Source organism: Chaetodon auriga, chromosome 8 (genome assembly GCF_051107435.1).
Source record: "Chaetodon auriga isolate fChaAug3 chromosome 8, fChaAug3.hap1, whole genome shotgun sequence".
Lineage (NCBI taxonomy): Eukaryota > Metazoa > Chordata > Actinopteri > Chaetodontiformes > Chaetodontidae > Chaetodon > Chaetodon auriga.
The window spans coordinates 27,214,854-27,228,661 of record NC_135081.1 but is presented as its reverse complement, the minus strand read 5'-3'; the positions used below and the strand labels follow the sequence as shown (position 1 = coordinate 27,228,661).

Genomic DNA, 13,808 nt, shown 5'->3' with positions numbered 1-13,808 from the left:
TAAATATTTTTCACCGCACAAAATGTTTTATTTGCTTGTAGTAAAACTATCGCGTAGCTTGTAAAAATAAACAATGGTGCAAACTGCTGATTTGTAGTTGGTTAATATTAATAAAAGCCGTTAAAGTAGAGTCGCTGCTCTCAAAACATGACCAGCGGAGGGATACAAACTCTTAACACATGATGTCGCCATCAGCCCTTCCTACTTCACGGCTCACCTTCCACCAACTCCGTGCGGGCGATGTGATTGGTCGAAGCAGCGCGGACGGCTCGCCCCCATTGGCCATGCTCCTGTCAGTCATGAAGCAATGCCACAGGATAGATTAGGCACCATTTGCCATAACTAAATAGTTACCTTGTACATCAAGTAGGAAGAATTTTTTTAATTGGTAGCCCACCGCGGTCGGCGGAGAGTTACTGCCCGGCTTCCGTTAAACCGCCTGCGCGTGTTGAACGCAACAAAGTGTGACGTTTGAATCTCCCGTCTCATCAAACAGATGTGGATACACTGCTCGGGTAAGTGACTCTTCGCCAGCTTGTGCCACATTTTGTGCCTCTTCCTGTGTTTTGGCAGCTGACAGCTGTGTTTCCAGACGCTCGTCAGACGTTTGCGCGTTTGGCTGGGAGTTGGTGACCGGCGCGGTGTTGTGCTTGTGGGAACTCTGGGGGGGCTGTGCACGGGGCTGCCCGGGCTGCCTCAGTCTCCCTCAGTGTTTTGTGTCAAGGACACGCGGTGCTCGTGTAGTTTGCTAAGTTGGCGTCAGTTTTGCGGTGAAAGCTTGCTTTTCGCCGCCTCGCTGCAGGTTTCAGCCCCGCAGAGCTTCGCTGAAGAGCAGCTCGCAGCCGGCGGGTTTGAGCGTTGTGCGCCACAGTAATAACACTCCATTAGGAGCTGTCAGAAACGATTTACGACAAGTGTCAGCCCGCTTTTGATGCCATTTCTCTTCATTTCTGCAAGTGGATTTAATCTCGGAGAAAAGCGCGTCGAGGTTATTGGCAACTTTTATCGCGCCATCAATTTGGTTTACGCGTTAAATGGCAGCTTTGAACAGCGGCGAGAAAGTGGGCAGATGGAGAGAGAGAGCCCTGTTGTACCACAGGAAGGCTGTAGTGATTTGTGAAATTGTGTTCCTTTATAAAGGAAACGTATTGGGTGCTTTTCCTCATATCCTTTGAGCTATTGTGCCTGTCGAATAATTTTATGTCTCTTTCATGAGCCCATTTCCGACATTTGTGCTCTCATTGCTGTGCGTAATTGCTTTTCTCCCGGGAGAGAGTGCCATCAAACTTCTAATTTCCTCCTCCAACCCGGAAACCATTTTGCTCGTGGAAGCAGCCCTGTAATGATGGCATCAATAAACCCGAATAAAACTCCCGTCAACTGATCTCAGAGGTTTCTTTTGGGGGGGTGATGAATGTTCTTTCTGCCAGTTTTCTCACATCCAGCTCTGGTTTGGCAGCATCTCGCACAGGCAGGTGACTGGGATTAGAGGGCAATGAGAATATGTCTCTGGAGACAGGTCTCTCATGTCAGGAGGAGGCAGGAGGAACTGTTATCTATTGCATCATTATCTAGTGCAGCAGAGGGATGTGCTGCAACACGGACAGATGAGCGTTTCAGCAGCGCCTGCAGGTAAAGTCCACGCTGCCAGAAAGGTGTCACCGGATCCCGAGGGAGACAGTCCAGATAAGGGTGCTGAGCAGTGCTGGAAAGCGTTCCAGCAGTCAGATTAGCCGGTCTGTGTGAGACTTGTGCAGTAGGACGCCTCAGATACTCAGTGTAACCAGTGTTAGTCCAGATAAGACAGGTAATATGGAGATGCAGGCGTGAGCTGGCTGATGGGAGGGAAGAGGGCTGCACATTTGAGCCCGTGAAATAAACCTCAGCGCTCAAACGTGTCCCGCTCCTGCATCTCAGTTCAGACAGCATCAGATGAGAGAGCTGCAGATACCAAAACTGTAAATATTAACTGAGGAATGAGCTGATTCTGATTCAGGACGCCCGCGTTGAAAGAAACCTGTCTTATCAGCCTGAATCTGAAAGAGAGGTTGCATCAGAGCCGCCTGCTGGAGTCAGAACGTCGTCCAGAGGAAGCTGAAGTAGCCAGCGTCAGATCTCTGCCTGCACTCGTCGCTCTGCTTCCCTTCGCTCTGAAGCTCAGCGTCTTCCAACAAAGGCCTGTGTGGAAGTTTGCAGCTGTTTGAAGAAACTGATGCTGGTTAAATTCCTCCTTCTCACTAAACGCTCACCAGTGTTTGTCAAACTTCACCATGGAGACAGGTTGATGTCAGCACCTGTGTGTGTGTGTGTGTGTGTGTGTGTGTGAGGTGCGAGCGTGTGTGGGCTTTGGCTGACAAACAAAAATAAACGCTCTGTTGTTTCTGACGTTGTCAAGATGTCAAAGCTAATAGGAGCTCCGAACCCCCCCACCACGCACACACACACACACACACACACACACACACACACACACACACACACACACACACACACACGTTACCTTATCTATCCTTCCTCCCACTACGAGCAGGCCTGTATCACCATCATCGTCTCCCTCAGCTGCTTGTTGAACTGTTGGATCTTAGTGGGATGAAGAAATGTTGATGGTGCACTTTACTTTAAGATGTCCTCTCCCTGCGCTGCGTCCATGCAGCACCGTCTCTCTCTCTCTCTCTCTAGTCTCTGGAGGGCTCTCTCTTTCACTCGTGTACTCACACAGGAACACAATCCATAAATTGAACAAAATATTGTAGCTGGACTTGTTCAGTGAAAAGGGGCTTAAGCTGCAGATAACTCATGGGCTCAGCTCCAGTAATGGGCTTTTGTGTCCCTGAGAAGCGTGACTGCAGGCGAAGCTGCGCGCATCGGCGGAGTAAAGCTCCACGCCAGGACGAAACTTCAGGAGACAGTTTTAATAGTGGAAGTAATCTCAGAATTAATTCTCCTGAACGTCCGTCCACGTTGGGTGAGGGAGCCGCTCGGGGTTTTGCTTGTCCTGACTGAAGCTCAGCCATGTGCTCCATCGTGTGCTCTGCTGCCTTCAGTCAAAACACAGCGGGGTGAAAAACAGCCAGCCCCTCCTCGCCCTCCTCGCCCTCCTCACTTCTGCTAATTTGAGGAAGTACAATCATTCTCTCCTGCCGCAGCTTCCTGCTGAATTGCAAACACAGGCAGCCGGCCGTCGCTCTGTCCAGACATTACAGAGAGCAGCGGTGTCTGTCGGGAAGAGTGCACCTCAGAGCAGCTTCTACTGTCCAACAGCGCTGCAAAGTGAAGGGTTGAGGTCTTTTAGCCTTTGAGCCAAACACCCAGAATCACTCCAGAGTTCAAGCTGCAACTGACGAGTATTTCAGTGTTAATTAATCTGCCCATTGTCTTCACCAATCTGTCAGAAAATTGTCAAATATGATCATTTGTCATCATCAGATGTGCTCTTTTCTCCCGTATATTCTGCATGTATTTGTTTCTTAACTACAGAGAACAGCTGCAGATCCTCTCACTGGATGAGGTGGAAGCAGGGAGTGTCTGACAGCTCGAGAAATGACTGAAACCATTAATTGAATATCAGAATACAAACGTCACATTCGCTGACTCTGGCTTTGATTCTTGTCTTTGTTGGGCTCTAGCAGCCAGTTCCTCCTTTTATTAGTAAAAAACAGATTCATTGAGCTCAGTTTCTAACATCTTTAAACAATCGTGTTCTTTCTCTGTCTCTCTTAAAAAATGTAGAAAATATATGTCCACCATCTGTCCATTAGTCGCTCTTCTGGAGCTTTTGATGGTGTCGAACGACCTTCGTCACAGGATGAAGTTTGTTTGGAGACTTTCTTTTCTTTGAGGAGCTCTCGACCACGTCGGCCTCGCGGCAGCAAAGCCAACATGGCCGACATGAAGGAGAAGTCTTTGCTGAAGTGCTCAGAAAAAAAAGAAACTCCATCTGCTGAGGAAGATCATGCAGGATCGAAAGCTCCAGAACGGCTCAGAATGGACCAAACGTGTCATTTATGTGTCATCATAAATGATTCATTGGCTTTATTACTGAACTAAACGAGAAGAGAACAGATAAGAAAATGATTCACACACAAAGTCACATATCTGACACTGATTTTAGCTTTGATCAGCCCTGAAATATTGATCAACAAAAAATCAATCTGCTGAAGTTTTGCTCATGGATTATTGGTTTAAGTCAAGCAAAACACAACAAATATGTTTTCTGGCTCAAATGTGAGGATTTAAATTGAATAATTTGGGGTTTTTTGGACAAAACAAGTGATTTTAAAGAGACTTTAATGATTTTCTGACAGTCTAGATAAAATAATAAAGCTCTGAATGTTGCGTTGGTTTCGAAGCTCAGACTCTAACCCCGATCAGTTAACCAGCACTGCGCGTTGGTCATGACCCCCCAGACCCACAGTGGAACGGGGGCTTTGGCGTGCACTGTAATTTTAACTGGGGTCTAATTTTCCCTGATCAATGTGTTTTTTGCCGGCTGAGTATCGACGTGCTTTAATCACTGCTGAGGCCGGGCTGCGTTCGCCAGCAGGAGCACAAAATGACATCAACGCGCCGCGGAGGCTGAAAGTTTGACAGCGAGCGAAGCGGACAGAAGGAACAGTGCTGAGCTTTAGTGGTGCACAGAGGTGAGCCGAGCCGCTGACGCCGCCGCGCCGTGGAGGGCGCGTCTCCTGCCCCCTCATTGATTTGGCTGTTTACCTTTTCAACTCCGCCTCAGCCTCGTACAATAGAACAACGTTTCCGCGCGGTCGCCTGCAGCTGACCCCTGCTCTCGTCCCACGGCGGCGGAAAAACGCTTCTTGTAAGCCGGGTTAGACCGGCGTGCCCCCGTCACCGCCGGCGGACTGAAAGCCTCGCACCGCGAGCTCTGCTCCTTTTCAAACGGACGAGGCTTTTCGGCAGAAAGGAGCAATTACTACCTGCTCTGGTCGCGTTGCTTTCACGGCCTCTTTTGTGTGCTGATTCCAGGGCAGATTTTGTCCGCGGCTGTTCCCACGCTGAGCGAGGAGAACAGGAAGAACTCAGGCGCGCAGCAGGCCTCTGCCTTCTGCTATTATGGCTATGATTCAATCATCGCCGGGCTGCGCTTTACCCCAGCTCGCTGAGAGAGGGACAGAAGCATCCTCACTCGCTCTCCCTTAATGGAACTTAAAGCCAAAGGTGTTTTTGTGCAAAGAGGAGACCATCAGCCACTTAATGTGGGAAGCAGCAGCAGCAGCAAGCCTCACCTCGCAATCCACTCTCCCCCTGCTGCTCTTTCAAAATGGCCTCCCTTCTGTGCTTGCAGCCGGAGCGCCACGCGGGGTGGAGGAACCAGACCAGGCGATTCGCCTCTCCTGGTGCCGCTCCTCGCACCTCCTGTTTGCTTTCTTTGGCCTGGACCAGAACGGAGAAGTTCAGCGTGGCACAGTTTTGGATCCGATTGGTTTTCAGGCGGCAAAGTCGGCAGGAGTCACGTGACTGTCCGATCGCTGTCGAGCATGTCAGCGTAGCAAAGCATTTTTCAGTGGCAGCGTGGGTGGATGGGCACTAAATGCTGCTTCAGCCATTAATGAAGACGCCATTTAAAATGTATGTTGAAAGGTGACATGGTGGCTGTTTGGATGAGTCTGTTGATCACGTACAGGAGGGTCACGCAGCAAACTCCATGGCCTGATGAAGGCCATGAGATGTGGCTGAAAGCGCTGCAAGTAACAGCACGTTTTCCATAAAGGGTTGTTTCCCCAGACCAGAGCTTCTGCCACTTCTCAGAAATCATTTGAATCCTGTATTTTTGGCCGAGCGCGAACCTGCTTTGCTCCGCTCTAATTTACTAGCTTTCATTTCCACAGCAGCTGGGAACACTTGAGCAATAAAACTGAATCCGAGCATCCATCCTGCCCAGGCTGCGGTGAGCTCCCGGCCCCATTTTCCCATTCTAAGCTTTCAGAGCGTAAGAACCTTCTCCGTCAGATGTCAGTGTCCACCTCAGTGTACATGAAACATAAAAAGCACAATAGCACCAAACCAACCTACGTGCACGCATGTCAGGCTCAGACCTGAACCTTAAACCTCCTCCAGATCTGACCGAAATGTCTCCTCAACACGTCAAACAGCTGCCCCTGAACGCACCATCAGATTACTGATGCTTTACTAGCTTCTTGATCGGTTTGCACGGCAGCTTTGTGCTGAGAAAGAAGCTTTTCTTGAAAGTGGTTTTGTAAAAAAAAGTTTGTCCCAAACGATCATCAGGAAGTTTTGATGATCAGTTAATCATTCATTGACATTTTTGTCCATTTGGTCACATTTTATGGACCAAAGATTGATTTTTTTTTTTTTTTTTTATGGATTGATGAAGAAAACAGTCTGCAGATGAAATGCTAATGAAAATAATCATCAGCCCTGTAAAAACTCAGCTGTACTTGTTGTAATTGTCTCCTGGTTGTAGCCTGTTTGGCAGTATTTGGCAACATGTCCTCCCTGCTCGGACCCTCAGGGGCCACAGTGAAGGATCAGGGTCCAGAGGAGCCACGGCTGCAGGGCAACAAACCACCTTACTTACACAGGACTAATCCCTGTCCTCCACCAAGCAAGCTCTTAATTGAGCCATCATCAGCTGCTGATCTACGGGTTAAACATCAATTAAGCTAATGAGCACATGGAGGGGGGTCAGTCCATGAGGCGGGGAGGTGATGCAGACCCACCCTGAGGAGGAGGAGGAGGAGGAGTGTTTCTGTGAAGGAGCTGGCTGAGTTGAGTGTTGATGGTGGCGGTTCAGGATGGAGGCTCCTTCAAACAGCCTGGTGGCGGCCTGTTGTTGGTTTAGCTGTGTTTGTGTTGGACGGGCTGCAGTCTGGGTGAGCTGCTCAGCTGCTGCTGGACACTCAGGACGCTCGCTGGCTCTGTTTTAGCTGATGCTGAAGCCTCACAGGCGCGATCGCTGCTCTCATACCTCCGCCTGGTTCCCGGAGCCCGACATGTAAAGATCTGAGGCTGAAGAATGTGAAGCTTTTATCTTCATCAGATTCATTGCAGATTATTTTTCTGTCGGTCTCATTTGATGTTTCAGCTCATACCTGAACGTGGCATTGATTCAATAATTATATGTTCTTACATTTTATCAGCATATCCAGACTGTGACAGTCACATAACGATTCATTATTCTGAGTTATTTTGATCCCCAAATCTGTCAAATTCTCATCAAAATCAACCAAATCTGTTGATCATTCGGTGTCTTTGAGAGTTAAGAGTCCATCTAAGAAATACTGAAAACATATTTTATTTTAATGGTTAACTGTGCAGGCTTTCTGGTCATGCTGTGATCTCAGCGTATATCTGAATATCAGTACTTTCGGAGGATTTTTGTCATTAATTTACTCATGAAACCTTTTCTTAACTCTCACTGTCTGGTGGTATTTTAGCTTTGAGACACTTTATCTGAAGTGATGCGTTTAATGTCTGAAATAAACAGAAGAAGAAGAAGAAGCAGCTCACACAGCAGCAGAAACCCAAACTTCATCAAAAGATAAATCCAAAATCCGCCCACCCCGCGTGATTGACAGCTGATCTGTGGAAGCAGCAGCGAGCGCCGAGCAACAAAGACGGAGACGAAATGAAAGGCAGCGCTGTAGATCAGCACTTGAAATTTCATTTTTAAGCATATTTATCCTTGCCGAAAGCTTCTGAGGAAATTAATGATTAAGCCTTTAAATCATTTTGTGCAAACAAATCACATTTGCCCGTTAGGAGGGATGCGTTTAAGGATGTCGTGTGCCCTCCGAGAGCGCCGCTCGGCTGCTTTATTTAAATAAGTCAGCGCGGGTCAGACGGCGAACCGTCAGACGGCCTGCGGTGTGTTTTTGTTGTGATGCCAGGAGCCACCTGATAATATCAATCTTTAATTATTGGAGTTGAGTATTAGAGGTGCTCCTTTGGGTTTTGAGGCTGGATTATTCCACCGTTTGTCTTCCTGCCTCCGTCTGACTGCAGCGAACGGGGTCAATGAAGAGTCAAACATGTCACCGCTTACGCCATTTTAAATTCTCCGTTCAATATTTAACAAACAGCCGATTCCGTCTTAAAACCATAAGTATTTTATAAGCGGAGCCCTTGAGATGACTCATAGATTTAATAGAATCCCAAAATGTGCTTCGCTTTCATGTCAGCAGTCACTTTTTATTGCTCTTCATCACTTCGTTCAAACAGCAGCAATATTTCATTTTTTAATGAAACTTTCAAGTTGAATGCAGCCCTGTCTGTCAATTATGGATGGCTTTTTTTCTGAGATGTGATTTTATTGAGAGGTTTGGCCTGAAAAATTAAAAAAACGGAAATTTAGTGATAAATACTTCAGTCGTTTTTGGGAAATTCCAGTGACTGCGAGTCTTTGTTCCTCAACAGACCAGAAGGTTAATTCTGAAAACCAAGAATCAAAACCTCCGTTTCTCTTTGCTGCCTTTTTTTACAGCCTTTCTTTTTAGTCCTTTTGGTCGCAGGAATCTTTCCAGGAACCCACAAACCTTTTTAGGAAGTCACTTCTTGGGCCTCTTTGCTCCAGAGTGTCACAAATATGAATTAAGTGTTTTTCCATTGAAGAAAAGAACTAAAACTTAGAATATTGTGCAAACACATTCAGCCATAGAGGAACCAAATGAAAGCTCTGTATGTAAAGTGGCTGTAATTGATGGTTTCAGGTGTTTCTCTCAGTGATGAACCTCCAGAGACTCATCAGCTGAATCTGCAGCTCCCGGCGGCTTTATGGAGCGCTGTGCTGAATTTCTGCTCATTGTTTGTCTGTCCGGACACAGTTTGCCTGTTTCGGTTCATTCGCGCGGCGTAGAGGAGCGTTTAGCAGGTAAAGAGCTGGGTAGTTCCCTCAGGAGCTGCTAGAAACCAAAAACAGAGCTCAAAGAGGAAAAATGACTCCAAATGACGTTCTAAGGCAAAAATGAGACCAGTTTGGAGACTGACACCTTCCCTTTCTGCTGTTTTCAGTCGTTATTTGGCCGTCACAGCAGTGAATCACAGAACATGACGTTGGCTCTGTTGTCTTGGGTTGTTTAATTCGTTGTGGATCTGACTGACCTCCTCGTCAGAGTGTTCAGATGTTGTGGAAACGCAATCCGTTTACATCCTGAACCGGTTCCCGAGGCTGTTCGTTTCCTCGTCCTTCCTTTTAATATCTGGGACTCGACCCTCATTTATGTGTTTTAATCAGTGAAATTCGATCTGAAACATCAGGAAGTCGCTTTGAAAACGACCTGATCTGTTGTGGCGTTCTGGACGAGTAGCGACCGCCGGTCTCGGCTTTCAGCGGCGGTGACACACTCGCAGCCTCCGAGCTTAAGGGGAACATTTGATCCCAAGTTCCAGTTTGGTGGCGTTTGCCCCGACGGTCACCCTGGCCTAAATAATAATCAACCGTCTGTGGTTTACCGCAGACTTTCCATCCATGTGGCAGATAAACGGAGCAGCGAGTTCCTCCGCTCGGTCCTGGGATGATGGACTCTGGAGAAGTAGGGCAGCAGGGTGGCCTGGACTTTAAAGAGACTATCTTGTAATCTGAAAGGTCACAGGATTGTATCTGAGTGTTCAGCCAAAGTGCCCTTGAGCTAGACGCTGACCTCCCACCCGCACCGGAAACATCCGCCGCTCTGATTCCAGTGATGATTTAATTGTGGAATAATTTCCATTTTGTTTGTTGAGCAACATTAGTCACACAGCTCACCGGGTCCGTTCACACTGTCCACCGCCATCGTTCTGCCGAGATCTGTTACATAAAATGTACGCTGAAATGAAAGAAAACAAACCTGTGTGGTAAATCCCTACTCAGTTGTTGATTTCTGCTAAAAATACCCCGTTCAGGGCACTAAATTTATCCAGTCTGCCTCGGAAGAAATTGCTGGAAATAACCAGCTTTGGAGCCAAAATGGAAATCTGCGCTGACCTCATTTCGAGGTAGAAACAAGCGAATGCAAACACTGAATGCACCGAACATGTATTCTGATCGGGGATTACAGAATCCGTAGGACTCTGCCCTCTCGCTGCGTTTCATCTCCGGGTGCTGTTTTGTGATCTCACTCTCTTCCCTTTTGGAGTCGCTCCGTTTCGCTTTATCCAGATTAAGTCGTATTTCTCTCTTTTAATATACTCTTTATCAACCAAAGAGGTCATCTGATGCAGAGCCACCCAAACAGACCCTGAATGGGGCGTGTGGTGGGATCAGAGGACAGCGGTCCAGGATGAAGACGCAACCTAACAGCGTCTATGTAGGTTAAATGCAACTTAAACCCAACACAATTTGCAGGATTAACCTTAAATAACAGGAGCGTGAGCGGCGACTCGCAGCTCTCTCAGGGCTGCAGCGCTGCTCAGAAAGCAGCCTGGCTTGACCTTGACTGGGCCGTGGTGTCAAAATCCACTTAAATTCAATTCGAATCCATTTAGTTCAGCTTCTGGCAACCTTCAGCAATACGGCCCTTTATTTAAAATTCCATTCCAGAGGAAAAGTGATTAAACCGAATGAAAGTGAAAGCAGACGTGGTCACATTGGTCTTTTTGGACGTTTCACTGTGCGCTTTCTGCCCTGCTGTTGTGCACTCCAACCATCACAAATACACAGTCCGAGTACCTTCGATTGACGGCCTGCAGTACTTTCAGTTTGGCTTGATATGAAAACTTCATTTCTTGGTCAACGTAATTGCGATTCACAATATTACCCTGATAACTGCCAATTCCTTAAAACACACACACTGGAATCACTTTACCTTCCATCTTTTTTTGTGAAAACAATCCAACTTTTCGGCGAACAGAGCTTAACGTTTGTGACGGGGGTGGGAGTGACTCCTTCATCTGGCAGCTTCTGCTCCTCATCTTCCTCTCGTTCGGTTTGAAATTGCCCCACATCAGATTTTTATGGAGGAAAAAATGGGCAAATCGAGCCGTAATGACAGGCTTTGGATTTTGGGATGACTGGAATCAATCAAAATTAATCTGGAAACCAGTGTGGGACGGTACTTCAGACAGCTGGGCAGCTTTGTTGAGTCGCTCGCGTGAGGATATTTTCGTTTTTTAACGTAGTTGCAATAAAATGTGATGTTATTGTATCATTTATGTTATTCTAAAATGTTATATTATCCCCTTTCAGTGTGTGAATTTTATCAATTTGCCTCTGAAGACCTTTACATACTCTGATCCTTATGAAGGTCAGAGGTCAAGGTCGTCTGAGCTCATCTGGAGAGCAGCTGCCTCGGAGGTCGGAGGTGTTTGGTGTGTTGCTCGAGGGCGACGCAGCACTTGAAGTCCTATAAACTCACTTCAGTGTCCTACTGATGTTTGATAGAAATACTAGACCTGTCGTAGCTTTGATGTCCGTGTCGTAGCGGTGACCTCGCGATCATTGCGTCACACGTGTGCGAAACGTTCCATAACGCCAAGCTCAATATTTCATAACACAGCTGGAATCAAAGGCTACTGATGCTGCCAGAGATCCAGTAAGAGCAGCACAGCCCAGGAGGATTACTGAGAACCAGAATCAACAACAAGCAGCGATCGACTGCATTATATTGGGCTTGGATTAAGGCTCCTCCGTCCAATGACTGGAGCTGCAGGCTCCGCTGAGCACACTGAGGGTTCACCGGAGGTCGACGTGGTATTGTTGCCAGGGAGCTCCGAGAACAATGCATCACAAAAGATTAGAGAGGAAGAAAACAGAAAAAAGCAGAAGAAGCTGGGACGAGGATCAAGGAGCGCTCCACACCTACAAGACCGGAGGAAGCTGCGAGGGAACGGAGATGCAGCAGAGATTCAGTTCCCTCTGAAACGCCACACATCTGTTTTAGGAAAGTGCATCATTCAGTATTCAGAAAACACAGCTCGCTCTGCCTCCAGAAGCAGAAGTGTTTCATAATCAAAGGTCTTCTGCTGACTCAAAACTTGAGTAGTAACTCATACTGTAAGTTGCTTTTGCCAGATTTCGTTTTGTTGCAGCGCATGCCAACATCTCCAACCCTCTCGCTCGGCAGAAGGAGCGCGTGAAGGATGCTCGCGCTGCCGGCCTTCATCTTCTCTTCCAAATAGCTGCTTAAATTTGACATCCTTTGGATCACAGTTTATTTATTACAGGTTGCGACCCCATACTACTGCCAATAATGCTGAAAAAGACAAGCGTGAGCAATCAGAGACATCACTTCACTGTTGGGTCCTCCCGCTCTGCCTGGATTCTGACACGTTTTGATGCTGATTGCGCCGCATTCCTTCGGGTTTTGTCTGAATCGAGGCGTCTCCCTAAATACCAGCTCGCTTTTTGGCTTTCTTTCCCGTCTTGTTTCCTCTTTGCTGATGTTGGCTCAGCCGAGCCGCCTCGGTGCCAAACTTGTGACGATTGTTTCAGATGAATGACGTGAGATTAGCTTAGTCACCTCCGTGCTTTTTGAGCATTCAGACGGGAGTGTCACGCAGGCTACGGCGCGTTAGGATCTGATCCGGCGCCACAGATCCATGTGGTCCAGATTGGAGGGAAAAGCTGCAAATTTAGGCTGTTTCTCTTTGCCAGTGACACAGAGGAGGAAACATCAGATCTGTGTGAGATTGGGAAATAAGCATTAGGAAGCTTTCAGCTGCAGTGTGCCGTGCCACCATGCTGACGGGGTTACGATGGCGTGAGAGCAGGGGCTGCTGGCCAGCGCTCCGGCACAGCTGAAACAGCAAGCGGCCGAGCCAGGAGCTGAAACACGACACCCGAGCTTCTCACACTCCCCCCTCTCTGAACCTCTCCCTCACTCTCTCACCTCTCTTCCTCACCCTGCCTCTCTTTTATCTGAGGTCTTTGCTCTTCATCATCAACTAGCCTTCATCCACCACCCCCCCGCCACTCTCTCCAGCCCCGAATCCCATCCAATTCCTCCCACACCTCTCCTCCACTTCCAGCGGAGCGCGGCGGAGAGGTTATGGCCTCATTTGAATATCTGAATGTATATCAACCTCCTCCTCGCTGGGGCGTGGCGCCGTTTTACGGTTGCGCAGCTGTGGCGGCGTTATGGGACCATCTGCGCGGGCCTCATTGAGTTAGCCACGAGCTAAAGTGGAGAAAGAGTGTGGAGAGGTGGGGGGGGGGGCAGGAGGAAGCAGCTTATTCCTCTCCGTTCTTCCTCGGTTGTTGAGTACCCAGAGTTGGGAACGGATCCATGGAGAGAAGAAGAAGAAGAAGAAGAAGAAGAGGGAGAAGGAGCTGAAACATCCCCTCTCCAGCCTTCCAAAGTCACACACTTCCTCCTGTGTGTGTGTGTGTGAGCGTGTGATGCTGCTGTGACTGCAGGCGTGTGTATGTGAGTTCATGCGTGAATGCATACACTGTATCTGTTCATGTGTGCCAGTATTATCGAGGGACAAAATGTGTATTTGTGCTCAAATCGCTCCGTTTTAAGGAGGATTTCAGAGGATGTTGCAGAGGTTCAGAGTGAACACAGCAGAATAAATTCACTGTAACGTCCGAATCGTTTGAAACTCTGAAGTCTGAGTTTGAGCACCAAAACAGTCGTTTTGTTTGTCAGTTTGTTACTTTGAGCAGAATAAAAGCTTGTTTTATATTCAGCACATGAAGCCAAACTTCTCAAAGCACCAGAGTTTAAGTCTCAACACGAAGCTGCCTCACAAGAAACTCTGCAAACATAAATTACAGCTTTGCAAAAACAGGATTTACAGGCACCGCGCTCACATCTGTCCTGTACATGTGAAGGTGGAGCTAGCGTCCGGTTAGCTTAGCATAAAGACTGGAAGCAGGGGGAAGCAGCTAGCATTGCTCTAAAGCTCGCTAA

General features: G+C 47.7%; 1 protein-coding gene across 15 annotated transcripts in view; it reads left to right on the top strand.

Moving 5' to 3' along the window:
• Positions 1-259: 259 nt before the first annotated feature.
• Positions 260-13,808, top strand: part of mef2d (myocyte enhancer factor 2d) — an 86,820-nt gene continuing 73,271 nt past the window's right edge. For 3 of the 15 annotated variants that reach the window (XM_076736874.1, XM_076736873.1, XM_076736871.1), the window contains exon 1: positions 263-515. The gene's annotated coding sequence lies outside the window, so the exon portion shown is untranslated. Of the gene's footprint in view, positions 516-13,808 lie in introns of all 15 variants that reach the window. The other 12 variants (XM_076736875.1, XM_076736877.1, XM_076736872.1 and 9 more) reach the window with 7 other exon arrangements.